Genomic DNA, 19,207 nt, shown 5'->3' on the forward strand with positions numbered 1-19,207 from the left:
CTCGCGGCCACCTAGCACCTTTCCGGAGCCTGGACGTTCCCGGGCATTTGTTTGCACCTTGAGCTGCTCCGGGAGGCGAGGGTGGGGGGGAGTCCCCGGGAACAAAAGCCGCGACACCCCGCCCTCGCCGTCCAGGGCGCGGTGGCCGAGCCGCCTGGGTCTGTGTGCCACCGGGGCTCTCAGTCCGTCGGCCCAGGAGGGAGCTCGGTGCTGCCGGGGCTCTGTGGCGGGGCTTCGGGTCCCTCCCTCCTCGTCCCACCCTCAGGTCACCACCTGGGTGTGCTAATTTTGTGCTGGCTGGGAAGACCTTGGGGACAAAAAACGCGGACTGGTCTGTGCGTCTGGAAAGGGCAGTGGCAGTGGAGGGGAGGCATGGGCTGTCCCCTCCTGTGTATCAAAGGAGAGGGCTGCCCGATAAAGGCGCAGCCTCCTCCCTGATAGCTCTGGGGACTCTGGTTTAGTCCCCCTTGGGACGCAGGATGCTGGAGAGGGTGTGCAGGGTCTTTTTTTTAAGGTGCAGATAGAAGGATTGAGTAGAGTGAAGGTTAAGACTGAGAAGATGGCGCCTCTGCAGTGCAGCAAAGAAAAGCTGTGTGGAGGCTGCAGCCTGGTGAAATCCACCCACCACTAGGTGTATAGAACAAGTCTTCCCATTCATCCAACTCCGGAACGTTGAGCTGACACCAATGCAAAGCGACTGTTTTCCCTTTTTACCCTAAAGATGCTCAGAAGTTGTTGGCATGACAGTTGGGGCGGAGGAGATTGTATTTTGCATCAGTTGGGTCCTGTTCACTGTCTTATCATTTGCATCCTTCCCTCCTTAACTTCGCTCCTCTCTCCCTACCTCCTGGTAGTTTTCCAATCTCCCTTTCCCAAAGAAAAGCAATTCCCAGACAAGTGTTTTCCTGTAATTCCACTGAGGCAGTAGGACTGTCACCATTACAGTTCTTTTAGTCCCTAATTTACAAGGTCATCGAACTTTTCTCCCTTCTGATTTTTATCCACAAGTGGCTCAGGAATCTCCGGAGTTCTAGTTAAGACAGGTTGTTCTAAGAGGAAGAATTTGGTTTTCCATGTTTTCAAAAAGCATTTAATTAAGGAAATTCTTCTCTTATCACTTAAAATTTTATTTGTATAATTTTTTCCATTTTCCTAAATTGTTTCACTACAGATGAAAAGATAAAAGTGTATCATAACCTTTATTTTTGGAGCTTTGTCAAAATTTAGATATTTAACCCTTTTGACCAATTGTTTTTCTGTATTAAAAAGGTAGCAAGTAGGCAGATGTGAATTGGATTTATTTTTTTGGTCCTGTTTATGGCATTTTCCTGCTTTTTCTGCCACCCTTCTGGGGATTTTTTCGATTTATTGTCACCAAAAAAGTGGAAGTGAGACTCACATTACTTCATTTTGCAAAGTTGGTAGAAGGGTACATAATTGACTTTAACAGGGTTTGAAGGGGATTTGTGCAGCTCTCCCTGGGTCTACAGAAACGATGTGATAACGAGTTGACTGTCTTTTGTAGAGCTTAGAAAATAGGTCTGTGCAGGTGACTCTAAAAGCGAAATGATAAGTGTGATCATAATGGGGCCTCTGCTTGGAGGAACAGTTCATACCTGGGTTGATGCTTTTGCCTGGTGGGTTCATTAGAGGCTCTACGTGTACATTTATTTGTTTATTTACTTATTTTCATTCACTGAAGTTTTATTTTCCTATATTGAGAGTTTTAATCAAATCACAGTCACCTTGCCTCCGTGGTAGTCCCAGTTCACAAAGAAACCTACCTTTACTGATGAGAGCTACCCAGAAGGTAATCAGTCACCTATACAGAATAGTGATAGCGATTTGGTGGTGATCCTGTAGGAACGCAGGGTTTCTTGCTAAACCGTGGGAAGCCATGATAACTGGCAGGCTGAAAAAGCTTCTCTTGTCATCTAAGCAGCAGAAACCACTGATGGCACTTGCAAAACTGTTAGCACTGTCGAGAACTTACAAGATGAAACACTCGCTCATCCTCTGAACTGAAAACAGGAAGGAGCATGCAAGATCACATGGTTAAATTAGGAATAACCGACTTTAAGAAAACGATCAATTGAATTTTAATGTAAGGGAAAATAGGGAGGGTATCTTTATGGTTAAGGCTGTCTCCCTGTTGCTGCAGGATCCCTATTACTGTTAACGACACACCAGTGCTTTGTGTATAGTTACTGTATCACGACAAAGACTGTCATTCATGCTAAAAATAAGATTGTTGTTCATGCTAAAAATAGGTATTTTTGTACCTGAAGAAATGGATAAAATTCAGTAACATTGAACATTATTTTTGCACATTTCCTTGCCTCGAGATTCACAGAGTATCTCATTAATACATTTGTTTTTTAATATGCCTGTTTGCAAAAATAAACCTTTACATAGGCACTTCCAGTGGCAGCCTTCCAGAATGTGGGGCTTAGTTTGACTTCATACACCTCATTACTCACCCTCCTCAAAGTTTGTGGGATAAATAAACCAGCATATAATTATAAAAGAAAATAGAATGTGTTCAGTACTAAAAAAGAAAATACAGATTGTTATACTAAGTTAAAATGTTCCAGGGTAAATCCCGGTATTTAAAGCATAGAGGAACAATAGGATGAGATAATCCTGGAGAATTTCCTAGTTGTAAATTTCCAGCCAGGTTTGGATCCCAGCTTTGAGGAATGGAGGTTCGTTCTTTACACAGAGAGTATTTGTTTACATGCCTCTTGCCACTTCCACCCCTCCACACAGGGACACAGTGCACCGCACCACACGCACACACACACACACACACACACACACAGCGCAAGAATATGTGGCAGGGCCTTTGTCTTCATTTGTCTAATTCTCTGTGTGTTAGAGCTGTGCACAGGTGGAGTTCTTAAACAGTCGAAGAATGAACAAGTGTGGGATTTGCTTTGATTAAATTCTACTCATCAGGGGACATTTTATTTATTTACCTTTGGGGCCAAACCCAATCTCTGAGCTCTCAGCTCTGATGAACCAAACCACCTTGTCTTTCATGCAGCTTCTGGGGAAGATAGATAATAAACCATAAATATAGGCACATGAACAGAGACAGGTGGGGGTATACTCTGGAGAGGAGTAAGGAACTGGGAATAAAGAGGCGAGGGTCAGAGTATAGGCCTGCAAGTGCTGTTAGTAATATCTTTAGTAGCATCTCGACCCGGAGAGTACATGGCAAAGAAAAGGGCAACAAGAGGATGAGGGAGAGCGAAACATTTTTAAGTCCTTCTAACAAGGAACATTATTATTAATCAGGAATTTTCAACATTGACTGCACAGTGGAATCTTACAAATTAAAAAACCCCACTATTGTCAGGATTTCACTCACTGCAGCTGTGATCTCAGAGAGCAATGGCTGGGCATTGGCATTAAAAAACAAAAAAACAGAAAACAGATCATTTAAGTGCAACCAGTGTTTTAAAACCAGGGACAAATGCATTGGTTTGAATGACAGACTTGCCACCTTTTGAGAATCTTAGGATTCGTCAGGTTGATTCGAAAGTAGAAAGTCCAACAGTGCCCGAGAGGCTACTTAGAGCAACAAATATACATAGAACAACAAATACAGGGAAAGGCAAGAGAAAACAGAGGCTATTTTTCAAATGTTTTCATCTCTCAAAGCTGTTATGCACTAACGTTATCCCTGTAGCAAGGATTACTAGCACATTCCTGTCACTGGCCCAGAGACCTCTGAGGTGTTAGAGGCTTAAACTTGCATCTCACGAAGCACACTCTATACTGGTGAGGTCATTGGCCAGTGGCTTTGGCCCCGGGCTCTAACAGTGTCTGTGGTTTAGTAGTTGTTCCTTCCCTCCCGCCCTCCGTCCCTCCTTTCCCTTCTTCCCTTTCCTTCCATCTTTCTTTTGATGCTGTATTTTTAGCTTTCTCTGTTTTACTTGACTGAAATCTTCTCACTTTCATAATGGGATCCCAGATACACAAATATTAATGGAGTGCACACTGGTGCTAAGTATCTGCTACAAACCCATGGAAGTGCTTTCATCCTGTGTCACGAGACAAAGCTAAGCCCTCGTGAGTGGGTGGGAAGGACAGTGTGGCAGGCGGGTGAAGCGGGTGAAGCTAAGGCGAAGGAATGAGCATCACATCCCCTGAGTGATCAGCAAGTTTAAGCAAAAAGCTCTCCCTCCCCCACTTTTTGTTGTTGAAAGAAAAGCAGACAGTGCCTAGACCCTCAGACTAAGTTTACATATGAAAGCCTGAGTGAAAGGGGGATTCTTCAGTTTAATGTGAATTAATAAATAACACTCTCAGTGAGGACTCTAGTATTTTTCTTTGGGGAGAAAAAAAGATTGATAAATTTACCTCTTCAGATGGATTTACTGGTACCTCTTTAGAATTTGAAAGTCACCCAAAATCCTGGACGTGTTTGTCAGTTAGTAGCTTTTGGAAAAAAAATGATGCTTACTAGGTTAGCTAGCAAACTGTTCAAAGAAGCATAAAGAAGACTCAAGTTCACATGTATTAAATCTTAATGTAGTGGGGAATGAAGAAGGATCTTTACTTGGGTTTGTGTGGCTACATTTTGAAGAGTTGGGTAATACAGATTTAGTGTGAGTGTTGCTAGAAATGTGTATCTTAGGAAAGGAGATAGTAATTAAAATGGGTAAGATGAGAGGTTTCTTAAAGCTCAGCTGTATGGAAAAAATGGGAATTGTTGGCACATTTATAATATTGATTTCCATTTCAGGTGTGATGTTAGGCCAGTAATGCTGAGTCACTGAGTGTGTCTCAGGTGTGAAGGAAGAAGCAGCATCACACAGTGTGAGTCAGCTTTTTGTTACTGTATCAAAATACTGCAGGTACTAAAATAAAAAAGAGGAAAGGTTTATTTTGGAAGGTAGTTTTTGGAGCATTCAGTCCATGGTAGGTTGGTCCTATTACCTTTGTTGTGTGGCAAGGGAGTACTTGACTGTGGGCTGTATTTGATGAAACAGGCTCCTCATCTCCTGGGTGGCCCAGAAAGAAAGAGAGGAAGAGACCTGTGTCTTGTGATCCCCTTCAGGCATGCTTCCCTGACCTGAAACACCCCACAGTTCCCAGCTCTCAGAGGCTCTACTGCCTCCCAGTAGTGCGATGCTGGGGCGAATCCTTTAACCCATGGCCCTTTAGGAGCACATAAGATCCAGGCTGTAGCACACTGACTAGAGACCAGACAGAGGCAAGGTTGCTTTGGGCATACATATAGATAGTACACTGGGGGCTGTGGGACCACTGCCCCTCAACCTGAGCCACCCCTGCCACCCGTGTCCTGAGGCTTACTAGATGAAGGCAGAGCTAAGGAAAGGAAAGATCTCTGAAACCACCTCGGAAAATTCTAAAATCACAGACCAGGACACCACGCACCAATGACCTGCGGTTAACCTTTAGTCACCTGGAGCTCACTGAAGGTTCGGATGTAGGGACTGCATTGCATCCAGCCATTGGTGGTACAGCAGAGTGAATTATGGGAAAGGACATGTGCATCAATGCAGCTGAGTGACTCAGCACCCTGTCAATCATGGTATCAGTCCCGCCAGGGCAGCATTTTAAATCCCGGCATCTTATACCCTCAGGACTAGCACCATTCGCCTTTCTCAGGCGCAAGCCTGATCCCTTTTGTTGCACTGCCACATTCATAAACTTTGCTTCTTTTTCCTTACCATCTCATGCCATGCCCAATTCTTATTTGTCACACACTAGAGCCTAGAGACCTGAGCTGGACCCCCATCACCCATGGTAGTAGCTCTGTCCCTTTTTAGCTATTGGCTGTGGTCAAAGTTCGTATGTTTTTTCATCAAATGTGGATAATAGTATTTGTGGTTGTTGAGGATCAAATTGCTATATATGTAAAGTGCCTAGAACAAGTGTATGAACTCTTATTATATATAAATATGTAGCCCAGATGACTTGTCATGTGCACTGTGTATTGCTACTACATCTGATGATTGTGTAAAATGGTTATATTTGTCTCACATGTAGTTTTTTTTTCTAAAAGATAAGCTGATTTTACTCGTTCACTTATTGACCACCTAAGACCATTACAGGGAATGGGTTTTATAAAAATGAACAAATCTGACTTAAATATAAAAAGCACACATCTCAGACAAAATTTTTTAGAATACATGTTATAAAATTTCATTTATTAAATATAATTTTCTATTTTACTTGGCTTTTTGAAAAATATTAAAGTAAGTCATGCTCATTGAGAAGTTTAAACAGTGCAGAAATGTGCAGAAAGCAGGTTTTATATAAATGGCAAAGACCTATTTTTTAATGTTGTGCACAGTGGCACCTGGCCAAACATGTCTAATATTGAGCGGGTTTCTATACTGGCTTGATTATTAACGTAACTATTAGCAATCAGCTCTCTGCAAGGAGCTGTGCACAGGCTCAGATTAGTTTTCAGCAAAAAAAAATTTTTTTCCTAGAAAAATGAATAAGCAGATTTTGCCATTTTGAGCAGAAGTGGATCATTTCAAATGCCAGCAAAATAATTTGGGTGCTAGAATGGAAGCCTAAAGTGATCTTCATCCAAGATGAGGACAGCAAAAAGCAGACTGCTTGAGAATACAGCATTGCTGTTAAGAACTCAAATTTCAAAATAAAATGAATTTATATAACCAAGCATGTTATGGCTATCCCAGCTCTAAAGCTTCATAGTGACCTACTGCTTAATGAAAATGATAATTTTTAGAAAATAAAAAGCAGCCTATTTTGCTCAGAGAACAAAACATTTTCAATCTCAACTTGAAGATGAGGCTACAGATATTTGAAAGCTTGACCAGAAGCTTTGGATGAAATGGGGATCCTGTGGTTGGTGTGATTAACATTTTGAAGGTTCATGAGGCAAACAACCAGGAGTCCATGTGGGTTATGTACTTATAAGTGTCCTGCTCAGCTAAGAGAAGGCAAGAAGTATATTCATGTAACTGCAAAAGCCATGTTTGTGACAAGTGTCCTACTTACAGTAGACACAGTGAGCAGTGAATGCTATGATCCCAGAATCACACGTCAATGAGCAGTGATAAGAAAAAATAAGATAAACATTTCAGAAAAAGCGAAAAGAAGAATAAGCCCATTTTGTAGATGAATGGATCCTGATGAATGAAGCGCAGTGATTTTTAAGGCCTTGTTAATAATGGACCCAAAACATGGTTTGAATTTCTTAATTTGCAGATGGTGTCTTTTTTTTCTTTTGAACAAGTTCAGAAGATTTTTCAGATGAAAACTTTGATTCAACAAGACAAATTGCTACTTCATTTTTGGTGATTTTGTTGTTATGAAATTGTTTTATGCTTGATTCTTTTTTCTAAGAGGATCAGATTTGTTCTGTGTGTTCAGCTTCCAGAGAAAGCCACATCCTATTTCATTGAAAAATGTAAGGCATCTTAAATGATACAGACTGACAAATTACTTTTCAGCCTTAAAGGACACTGAGGCAAATAAGAGATCTGTTGTATAAAGAAAAATCACTTGTATTAAGTGAAGAAGTGCATTATCACTTGTGCTCAACTTCAAACCTCTAATGAGTATAATTTTGACACCGTGGGCCTATTTTACCGGGAGAAAAACAAGAGGTTTAATGTTAACTCTTGAAATACATTTGTGTGTTTTAGACCCATTCCCTTACCCCAGTTATGACAAACTTATATTTTTAGTTTTCCTTTGTGCATACTTGGTATTGATTGGTATTTTACAATAAAATTTATGAAGTGGCATACTTTTTGTTTGTTTGTTTGTTTTGAGACAGGGTCTCAATCTGTAGTTCAGGCTGGCCCTGAACTCACTTTGCAGCCCAGGCTGGCCTCAAACTCCTGGCAATCCTCCTGCTTCATCCTCCTGAGTGCTGGGATTACAAGTCTGCACCACCACACCTGGCTACAGTGCATTTTCATAGCAAATATAAAAAAAATGGTATTTTTTGTTAAGATTTGATTAGCCTCCCAAAAGCACTTTTTATATCTGCTTACATTACTTGATGAATTTTCAGAAACAAAACATAATTATGTTGTCTCTATAAATATCATTACTTAGTTATTTTGTTTGTAATTTAATTGACAGGCACATGCTAAGGATAGATAAGAACTATTTAACTATATTGACTTTTTCATTGTTCAGAAAAAATGTCTTCATTTACTTTGGGAGTGTTGCAAAGTTTCTGAAATCCTAGCTTAAAATTTCAGAGAATAACATTAAAACCCATCATATGGAAAGTCATTTCATAGCAGATATTCCCCATTTTCATGCTTTTAATTGCTTATTATGGTTTATTTAAAACAAATATAATTTTGCTGTTGTAGTATATTATTTTGAGATGAATTGTTCCTAAGAAGCTTCCATGGAAATGTGCAAATATGCAGGCTAATTCTATGAATATTTTATTTACAGATGCTTACATGTTTAATTAATTACACTTAAGTAAAATTTCTGTAGAGAAGGTATAGGCTCATTTTCATACCCAGAGAAACCTAGATTCTTACCGGATCCCTGTAAGATGGAAATTTACTTCATTGCATAAATATTTTTGAGGCCCTTGCTCCCAATAAAGAGTGAAGAATAAACAAAATAAAGGAGGAAGTAGATGACTTCCAAAAATACTAAGGCCTGTAAGAGTGATCAGGAAAGGATATGTGACAGTGTAGTGTGAGTGTGACACTTTATGAAATATTTTCAAGGAAGGTCTGTGCTTGGGTCACGGCCTAAAGATACCTGAGTTTTATATTCCCTGTGATGTAAAAGAATAACTAGGGATAGGAGATCTACCAGGGGTCATGAGATGGTAAACGAAAGTGGTGGGGGAGTAAAGTTAATATTGATCATGACCACATTGTTTTCTACAGTTTGTTTTGTTTTTCTGGTTTTTTGAGACAGGGTCTTACTACGTAGTTGAGACTGACCTGGAACTCTCTTTGTAGCCCAGGCTGGTCTCGAACTCATAGCGATGCTCCTGCCTCAACCTCCCGAGTATGGGATTACAGGCATGTGCCACTACGCCCGGCTGTTTTATCACTTGTGATAGCATTTAGGAAAACATTTGATAAATATTTTTTCAACAAGCATTTTAAAAATCCTACTTGTAATGATAAAAAATTATGTGTTTGATTCTGGACAGATGAGGTAATTTCTCATGTTTAAAAGATTATGAACAAGCATAGAAAATTAAAGCACTTTAAATAAGATTTGTTTTTGCAGCCTCTTCTAAAATCTTTTATTGTGAAAGAATTACATAAATGCTGTCACTAAGTTAATAATGCTCATTCATTTACAGCTCTTTATTTCAGAAATTAGTTGGCCCAACAACAACAAAAAAGAAAAAGCCTCTTTCTGAAAAATATATTTCATCAATATCTGATTTGTTGGGACAGTTTCCATTGAGGATGTCTAGAAATGATTTTTTTTTTTTTGTTTTTTTGAGTAAGGTAGTGGAGTTAAGAAAAAATGTGTCTTGGAATTAAATTGCGCGGTCATCAAAATGAAAATATTGTTTCTTTTTTCAGTTTGCTGCTTTTTTGCTGTTTGATAGCTGATAATTCCTTTTTGCTTTAGTGTGAAGAGGATCTGAAGTAGCTCTTTTTTAAAAAAGTATTGAATTCGGTTACTTGTATTTTCTAGAGAAATTGTACTTTTCAAGTTTAAGAACTTGAAATCAAGGATATTGTTTGCCATTAACTTGAAAAGCACTGAAAATCTAATTGAGGTTACTATGATTAGCCTTGTATCTTCCTTCTGTTTTTTCAGGCTTGTTTTTAATGTTTTGTGTCATGTGTTAAATCTTTTTACACTGCAGAATCCAGAATATATAAATCCAAAATAAGTAAACAGAATTTTAAGATCCTGTAGTCATTAGAGATGGGGGCTGGTTGTTGGCCAACCCACAGTTTGTTTGAGTATGAAGGCAGCTAACATTGCTGCTTGTTGAAGAATGTGAAGGACTCTACTTTTTTTTTTTTTTGAAGGACTCTACTTTTAAGAAGGTATTTGTGCAAGATTGTAACTTTGGAATTGCTGCTTATTCAGTGACATGTAAGCAATGGGAGATCCTCAATCTCCAGGTGATCATAGCATGAGACCAGATAGCTGAAAAGGAGTATATGGAAGGCTGCTGGATAGAGGTGTCCTTACAGCAGAGTAATTTATAGGCGTGGCCAGTGGAGTTGTCCAGGACAAAGATAATGAATGATGGAGTGGCGAAGGGGACCCTTAATTAACAACATATGGCATAGACTTTCCTTGTTCTTTATTTGTATTTGCCATTTGCTGAGTTTCACTACATTTTTGTAGGTGGATTCACAGAATTTCTCTGGTTGTGAATTTTTGGGTCACGTTGTAAGGACACAGATGGGAAATGTTTATTTTGTTGGGAATATTTCTACTCTGTATGGGTTTCTAGTTGTGTGTATTCATTTTATAAATGACTGATGAGATGAAAAAATGTCCAAGTCTTTTTTTTTTTTTTTTTTTGAGAAAGAAAAGACTGGGTAAAATATTCTAAAATTTTATTATCATGTGTTAAATTGTAGCTCCTAGGAAATCTAACATGTTGACTCCATTGCCGTTTGGCTAATTCCTATCAGTTGAACGCATGTACTTTAAGCCTAAGTCCAAGCTTATGATGTCTTCTGTTAGCGGAAAATGGGAAGGTGTAAGCAGGGTGCTTTGTTGGATATTGAGATTATGCTTTCACCTATTTCTACTCCAAATTTTCTGAGAGCATTTGTGATTGACTTCTGTGAGATTGAAATTGATTTGGTATTGTTATTATTACTACTACTACCACTACTACTATTACTCATTGTCTCTCCCTCTTGCCTTAAAAAAAATTATTCATTTTATGGACATCCATAAAATAGTTTCAGTGGTTTAACCATGCCAGGAGCCTTATAATATGGTGGGGATGGAACTGTAAACAGAGATGACTCAATCTTTGCCTTGAGGAATGTCACAACCTAAGGGGGGATCAGGGGCAGGGAAGCACAGAACTACATAGGTATGATGTGCTAAAGGCTCTAGCACGTAGCCGTTTTCATAGATAACACCAACAGCATTTCAACTGGATTTTAGGGTTGAGCGGAGGTTAATTGGGTGTGCCAGGGCTTCCCAGACAGAAAGAATAGCCATGGGTAGAGGTACAAATGAGGAAGCGATGCGTATGTTGAAAACAGAGATAGTAGATTAAGGATTTTGGGTGCCATTGATGAATTTGAATTTCATTCTCTTAGCAGTGAGGTACTTTTTAAATATTCCTAAAATGGGGTAGCCACTGATGACCATGGTTCAGTTAGGTTTGTGTGCTTTTGGAGAAGACCTTGCATTCTTAATCGCACTGGCTAGATGTTGATGTCTAGCTGCAAGGGAAGCTGGCTAATGTGCTCTGTTAGGGGGGAACATTGACACCAGTAATGTATTGTTGGTTCTCTTCTTAAGGATAAAGGAGGGATTGAATATTGGGCGATAGATGATATTTTGGGATGTAAAGGAAATAAAATATACTCTAAAGAGATGTAGAAGAAGATGAAGTGATGACTAATAAAAATTCTGAACTAAAGCAGAGATTCCCCATGAGTAATTAGAGTAGGTTTATGGGATTTTCCCACATTCTTTATCTGCTAGGTAAGATTCTTTATATCTTTGTGGAATGATGAAGGTGTGGTGGAGGAGTCTTTTCATTTTTATGGCAGGATCTCATAAGAGTGGAGTCTTCATTCTGGTTAATTGAATCCTGAGATGTGTTCAGTTTTAAGTTTCTGAGAAATCTTTCTAACAAGAGTGATGGGAAAAGTTGATCATTTCAGTGGTTCTTTGAGTAGCGATGACAGTGTCAGTTTACTCTCCTCATCGGTAAACTTATCTTTCATTTGATCTAGAGACTTTATTATTGCACTTGTTCTTTGAAAGTGACACCAGATGAAACAAGCTTTGAGGTTTTTAGAAAGGAGCATGATAATGAGAACCTCTTTTGTGCTGGATCTGACTGTCATGTTGAACCTCTTTTCTGTTTCTTAATAGCTTTTGACATCTGCTTATGCTTACTTATATTACTGAAACAGAATAGAGATTTGTGGAAAAGCAAAAGCAAAACAAAACAAAACAAAACAAAAACCTTATATTCCCTCAGTAAAAATGGTGCTGCCCATTTAAAATTCATTTTAATTGCATATTTATTTTCTTACTCATTTCAGTTTTTCTAAATGTGACCAAATGAAAACATTACCAGAAAGTATGGGATAAAATAAAGATGTGGGAAAAGCTTTAGTTTGGAGCAGACTTATCACGTCGATATTAGGAACTGCTTCAATATGGTGATGTGGGCATTACATTTGTACCTAAATATTTATTTAAGATATATCCCAGCATTTTGGTTCAGTGTTGAAGAAATGTCAAAAACACGATTCCTCAAGAGCTTCTCAGTTTTATCTTCTAAGTTATTTCTTTTTGAATTCTTAGTTCCCTTTAAGAGTAATTAAAAGGGCAATTAAAGCTTGACCATTTTAAATTTTATTTTGAAGTGTGTATCAAGTAAGTGATAGGAACCTCTACTTGTCGACAGTGTTAGAAAAACAGATGACCGTATGTGCATGTCTATAATACATGTTGATTCATGAAAGTCAGAAGTAGCCATAATTATGTTTGAGTAGATACATTTTTTTCTTATACTGATCAATATTTTAGTTATATTTTTTATTCCCAATAAAGAGAGAATGGGTTGCTAATTTATAACAAATGGGTTGTTTAACAATCTTATTTGAGTCATGTTATAATTTGGTAATAAAAACTCTTTAATTTCTGTGTAATTTTCTGATAACCATAAAACTTATATAGCTTGAAAAACTGCATTTAAAATTTTTTCCCAAAAGAACACGTCTGTTTTATTCTGAGTTTTGTTTTACTTTTATATACTTGAAAATATTGAGTCGTCATAAATAACCATGCTTTAATCTCAGTCTGAAATGGGTGACCTTCGTTGGTGTGGATTGCAGCGTGAGGGCTGCTGCTTTCTTTATCTGACTTTAAAAAACAAGTAGTGGATATCGCAGGCAATTGGTTTATATGCCTCTGTTTAGGAACATCAGATTGAAAAAAGTTGGAAGTTTAAGAACATGTCCTGAGAGGAAGGCTTGATTGGCTGAGTGCGAACTGTTGACTGACCTGAATCTTTTTGGCTGAGCTGGGGATTGAACCCAGAGTCTGGCACATGTTAGGTAAACATTTTACCTCTGATCTATACCCCCTGCCTTGACTCACCTGTCCCTTGTAAATTTTTCATCAGCTTTGTGTCTAAACACACTCTAGAAATTTTCTCGACTTCTGATCATTTAAAAAACAGAAAGAAGCCGGGCATGGCGGCGGACGCCTGTAATCCCACACTCGGGAGGCTGAGGCAGGAGGATCGCTGTGAGTTCAGAGACCAGCCTGGGCTACATAGTGAGTTCCAGGGCAGTCTTAACTACATAGTGAGACCCTGTCTCAAAAAACAAACAAACAAACAAACAAACCAGAAACCAACCAACCAAACAAAAACACATGAAAGAAATTGAGATTTCAAAAATTAGTTGAAAAGTTTCTAGTTAGATATCAATGAAATAAAAATGGTTCATCCATGCACATTCATTTTAGTTGTTCCTGTCTTTTTAGTTGTTTACTAAATTTAGATATGAGTTTTTAAAAATGGAAGAGTGTAACTATCTTTGTGAAGTAACCTAGTTTGTACTATCAATATGTGTTCCGTTTAAAAGAAACTGAAAACAAGCTAAAGGCATCCGTGTAAAGGTCCATCCAGTTAGGATTATCCTTGAGGCTTACAGTTGATGATTAAGATTCAGCCCTGAACTAAATGAAGTAACATTGATTACTTTTAGACCTCGTGTTATTGGCTCTCAAGTCATTGGTGGTGCAGGAAATAAGAAAACAGAAGTGTGGCTTTAGGGCAGCCATTAATATAACTACTGTGTAAACGGTGAGCTCCAAGTTCAAGGGAAAAGCCACCAAATGAGTGTTCCCTTCACTCTACCGGGGTCATTTCATCTCAGAATTCCTGCAGCCTCCAGTGCTGTCCAGTAAAGGAATAATGGGATCATTGGATCTAATTTAAAAGTTTCAAGGAGCCACATCGAGTAAAAGAAGGGCAAAGAGTGTAGCTCAGCGGTACAGGGCATGTTTAGGGTGTGCAAGGCATCTCCAGCAACCCTCCCACGTGAGCCCCCCGCCATGCCAAAAAAGGTACAAGAAACAGATGAAATTAATGTTTAGCATCTGGTCGATATAAAAATGAGACTTTTTTCGTATCATATGTTGAGAATTTTGCATAGTGCATATTTTATTTTAGGCCTACCATGCATGTCCTGTACTTGTAAGTGCCATGTGCTCAGTGACGACCGTATTGGAGGGGAAAGGTTGGCCTTCTTGACCTACTACTGTGTAGGGAAAGAGTCGAGTTGTTTTGAAGCAGCTAGGATCTGTAGAACTTCCTTTGTAAACCTCATCAGTTTACAGATAAAGAAAGGATCTGGAGAGTTTGAGCTGCTCAAAATCACTTCCAATATCTTTTTGTATCACTTTGGTTCTTTTTTCTGTTCTTTGTTGTGTCCACTCTAATATGTATCAGTGTTAGGTTGTTGCTGTCAGTTAAGAATATTTGGCCCACTGAAGGAAAGCATAACCTGAACTGGAAACAATTCTTGTTTGGGGGCAGAGTAGGTATAATTTCCAGGCATATCTAGAACCACGTGTGAAATAGTAATGTAAAATGATGCTGGGCCTTGTGGTCCATTTGTCATTTTGTTGCTTTAGGTACTGTTGGCATAGGAATAGGGGGAACCTTTTGAGATCCAGGATGCCTGACTCTGAGCTCTGGTTGAACCATCAAAAGGAAGGAGAATGACATGTCTCTACCATACACAATTTATTGTGTATTTAGGTATAGAGACATATACTTGTTATAATGAGCAGTACTTAAATTTGTCCCAAAGTTTCTAGAAATTTTGTGGTTCAGCTTTCTTTTTTATTTTGTTTTGTTTTTTGGAAGGCTGCTCCTGTATATGGCCATAGTTCTTATCCAGTCACACTTATGGTGTGATAATTTTTGACAGTTTAAGCACAGTGCACTCCTGGTATGTAAAGTATTTCCAAAATGTAAGCACATGTAGAAACTGGTTGGAGAGGGGGATTGGTATGCTTCTCTTGCTTACTCGTTGTTGAGATTATAAAAACATGTTTGATGAATGAACTTGTGGAGTTGGAATTTGTTTCTCATTTCTTGTTTAAAATAGTTATGAGCCTTGATGTAGTAGACAGTGTAAGTAAGAATGCTTTGGGCTGGGGATTTAGCTCAGCGGTTCGGTGGCCTGCTTTGCAAGCACAAGGACCCGAGTTCAATCCCTGGTACCAAAAAAAAAAAAAAAATGCTTTGAAGACAGTTTAAGTTTATTCATGTGACTTAAATTTAATGACTTTGATTTAATGCACTATATTTTCTTTATTTTCTGATGCAAGTAATTGAATTTTGTCAATGCTGATGCATGGAACAGTACTTAGAGGTTGCACAGCTTTTAGGAATGAATTAGAAGTATTGTAATATTCAAATTTCCTTTGGTAGGTGTTTACAGTCCTTCAAAGTTAAAAATCCATTTTTGAAGCGTTTTTTTTTTTTTTTTTTTTTTCCTGTAGTTTTTTGTATAGGAACAGAAGTTTTGTTTTGTGTTGTTTTTTTGCTTTGTTTGGTACTGGGAATCGAACTCGGGTCCTTGCGCTTGTAAGGCAGGCGGTGGAACTGCTGAGCTAAATCCCCGGCCCCAGAAGTTTTGAACTTTAGAATATTTGGAATCATTTACAATTACACTTAAATTGGACTTTTTTTTTTTTTTTTTTTTTTTTGGTACCAGGTCCTTGCCATTGTGAGGCATTCAGTGGCACCACTGAGCTAAATCCCCGACCCATTTAAGTTGGATTTTGAATTGAGAATTACAGGTTCATTGTAGAAAACTTAGAAAAAGTATATAAAAACATGCATAATTCTACCACCCACAAATGTCTGTTTTGATGACATATTTGAAAGCATTTTTGTGATTATAGATTTCATTTTCTATTCTGTTTATCCCTTGTCATCAACTCCTGTCATTATACATTCTTTGTAACTAGAATATGGTACAGATATGTTTAGGGCAGCTAGAACTATGCAATCCTGGACATGTGCTTTGTTTTTGTTTTTTGTTTTTTTTTTTGACATTTTCAAAAGTTAGGCTGGAAGTGGTGGCAGCTGTTCGACACACAAATACCTGGTACTATTTTGATTATATACTGCCTGATCTAAATTGCTATTTACAAGCAGTGTTCAACATGGTGGTCCTTCAACTGTAATATAGTAAAGAACGGACCCATGAAGATTAAATAACTAAAAGGAAATAAGGGAAACCTGACCTAGTAATTCAAGAGCAGTTCTCTCATTTAATGGCTCCATGATCACTTGTGTAGGCAGACGTTTGAGTGTAAGAAATTGTTAGACTTGATAGGAAAGATAGCTGGGGCCTGAATGTAGACATTAGTGAAGCTATGATTTCAGTTTCTAGGGGCATTCAGTGGCAGCATTAATTAGATCATATGATAATAGAGTTCTAAATAAAACATCCTCCTTCCTACTTCCCTTCTGATTGTATGTGGATAAAAAGCAAGTTAGCAACATTAATTCTACGATCTTCCCACTGGTAAAAAAAATCTTTAGCCAGAGAAGAGAGCTATCTTTGCCCTTAAATTGAACAATTTATGGTGAAATGCCACTTTCATAGGACCCAGTGTAGGGGTAGAGTCCATTCAGCCAGACCCACATAATTTGTTATTGTTAATGTGCTGTTTGCATGGTCAGAGTGCCAGTTTTATATTGTTATATTTCACATTACTGGTTTGAGAAACGATTATGCTGTTTATCGTTCATTTTGAGGAGGGCCTGCTTGGAATTGAAGCCAGGTTTTGTTTTTTGTTTTGTTTTGTTTTTTTTTTTGGTACCAGGAATTGAACTCGGGCCCTTGTGCTTGCGAGGCAGGCGCCAGAACCACTGAGCTAAATCCCGGGCCCGGGCAGGGTTTTATATATACTAAACAGACACTGCCACTGAGCCATACCCCCAGCCCCTTGTTTACTTTTTCATTTCATTCATTTATTTTAGTGGTACAAGTGATTGAACCCCCCGGGTCTTGCACATGGTAGGCAAATGTTCTGCCACTGTGATACATCCCTTTTGTTTGTTTGTTTTTTTTTTTTGGCCCCTTGTTTACTTTTAAAATTAAACACACTACTTATAAACCTAGACTGAATAAATCCTTATACACTTGAATAATAGTAGTTACTACAATTAAATCTCCATACCATCAAAATTGCAGGAATTGAAAGAAAACAGTGATATAACTGGGATGTCATTCATGTTTTCAACACATATGTTGAACACCCAACTCTGCCAAGAACTGAGAGGTGGCCATATGAAAAAACAACACCCGGGTCTCACAGATGTTAGGGGGAGACAGAAAAGCCATATGTACATTAACCACTGTATTCTGTACCTCCTGGTCATAAGTGCTGTGAAGATAAATTGAGCAAGAGAAGGCTGGAGAGCTAAAGTACTTATGAGTATGAAAGGGATCAGAATGTGCTACCTTAAAATACGTCATTTTTACACAGATTACTTTGAGCTAAAGGTGATAGAGAAATAGCAGAGAGCTTTTTGCCTCCTCTCTCTCTACCCAGAGGCAGGGCAGTAATTCCTATTTGTGAAGGAAGGAGTCCTCTCTCTTGTGCCAGGAAGAGGAGGTTGGATGTCATTGGAGAGGACATTGACTTTAGTTTGCCTAAACAGGCCTTACTAAAATAAACCCTTCTGTTAGTTTCTCTACATACGTACCTGACTGTGATTTATCATCCTTACAAGCCCAAAGTCCTTTTTCTTTGTCTTGTCACATATCCACAATTTATCACTCTTTGTTAAAATGATATGTAAACTTCTGTTCTATGGGGCTTCCCATTCCTTCCATGTAAAATTATTAACATCAAATAAAATTGGTGTGTCTTTTCCTGTTCATGTGTCTTTTGACAGTTTAATTTGGAGGGCCACAGATAAGAAACTGAGAGGGCAATGGAAGAAGCCCTCCCCGCAACAAGTATTCAGGAGGAGGGAACAGAGAGCCTGTGAAATGGGAACGTGCTGGGGTGTCTAAAGAAACTCACAAACATGCCACTGGGTGTGTACATAATCTTCCATTGATGGCTGACATCGGTGAGTCATCTGTAAGAACCAGTGGTAAGGGTCTTTCATTTGGAATTCAATCCGTTCTTGGAGAAGAATGCATTTTTTGGGGAGGGTACCGGGGATTGAACTCAGGTTGCACTTGCAAGGCAGGCCACTGAACCGCTGCGCTAAATCCCTGGCAAGAATGCATATTTTTAATCAAGAGGATTTTTATGAAAGATGTTCTGTCTTCTAAACATTTAAATTCTTAGAGTAGTAACAGGTTAGCTTTGCCTTTGCATTTTAAAATTTAAGATAGAAATAATACTATTATGGCTTTATAGTTATTTTTTAAACATTTACTCATTTTTCTGACATAGGAAGAAAGAGTGTGCAGAGGCTTCCTTGCCTGTGACAACAATGATAGCAAGTAACAGCTATGTAGGTCTTCCCTTTAGCCAGGTGGTGCTTCTCTAATCCTCAGCAGGGCCCTGTGAAGGAGACTGCTGTCTCCAAATGGTTACCAAGGGACAGGTTCAAACTCCATCTTCATTATCTGCATGTCCTTAACCACTTATCTCTCCTTCCTCTGGCAAAGTGGACTTTTGGGTGGAGTTCAGCTAGCATTTCCTCTTGAGCTAGTTAGGAAACTCTTCAGGAGGCAAACCTTGGCCTGCAGGACACTGATAAGTACCAGTGTCTTAGTTACTTTTCTTCTTGCTGAGACAAAATATGCGACACCCAAAGTTAAAGGAGCAAAGGTTATTTGGCTCACATTTTGTAGAGGTTTCAGTCTGTAACTGGCTGACTCCAAGGCAGGGTGGCTTGGCAGAGGGGCATTGCAGAGGAGAAACAGTTCATGGCAGGCAGAAGACAGAAAAAACAAGCAAACAAGGGACAAGTCAAGCCGCCTGTGCTCCTTATATTGTATCCATTCTGTCCGGGATTAAGGCA

Source organism: Fukomys damarensis, unplaced genomic scaffold (assembly GCF_012274545.1).
Source record: "Fukomys damarensis isolate Sample0158 unplaced genomic scaffold, DMR_v1.0_HiC HiC_scaffold_24, whole genome shotgun sequence".
Lineage (NCBI taxonomy): Eukaryota > Metazoa > Chordata > Mammalia > Rodentia > Bathyergidae > Fukomys > Fukomys damarensis.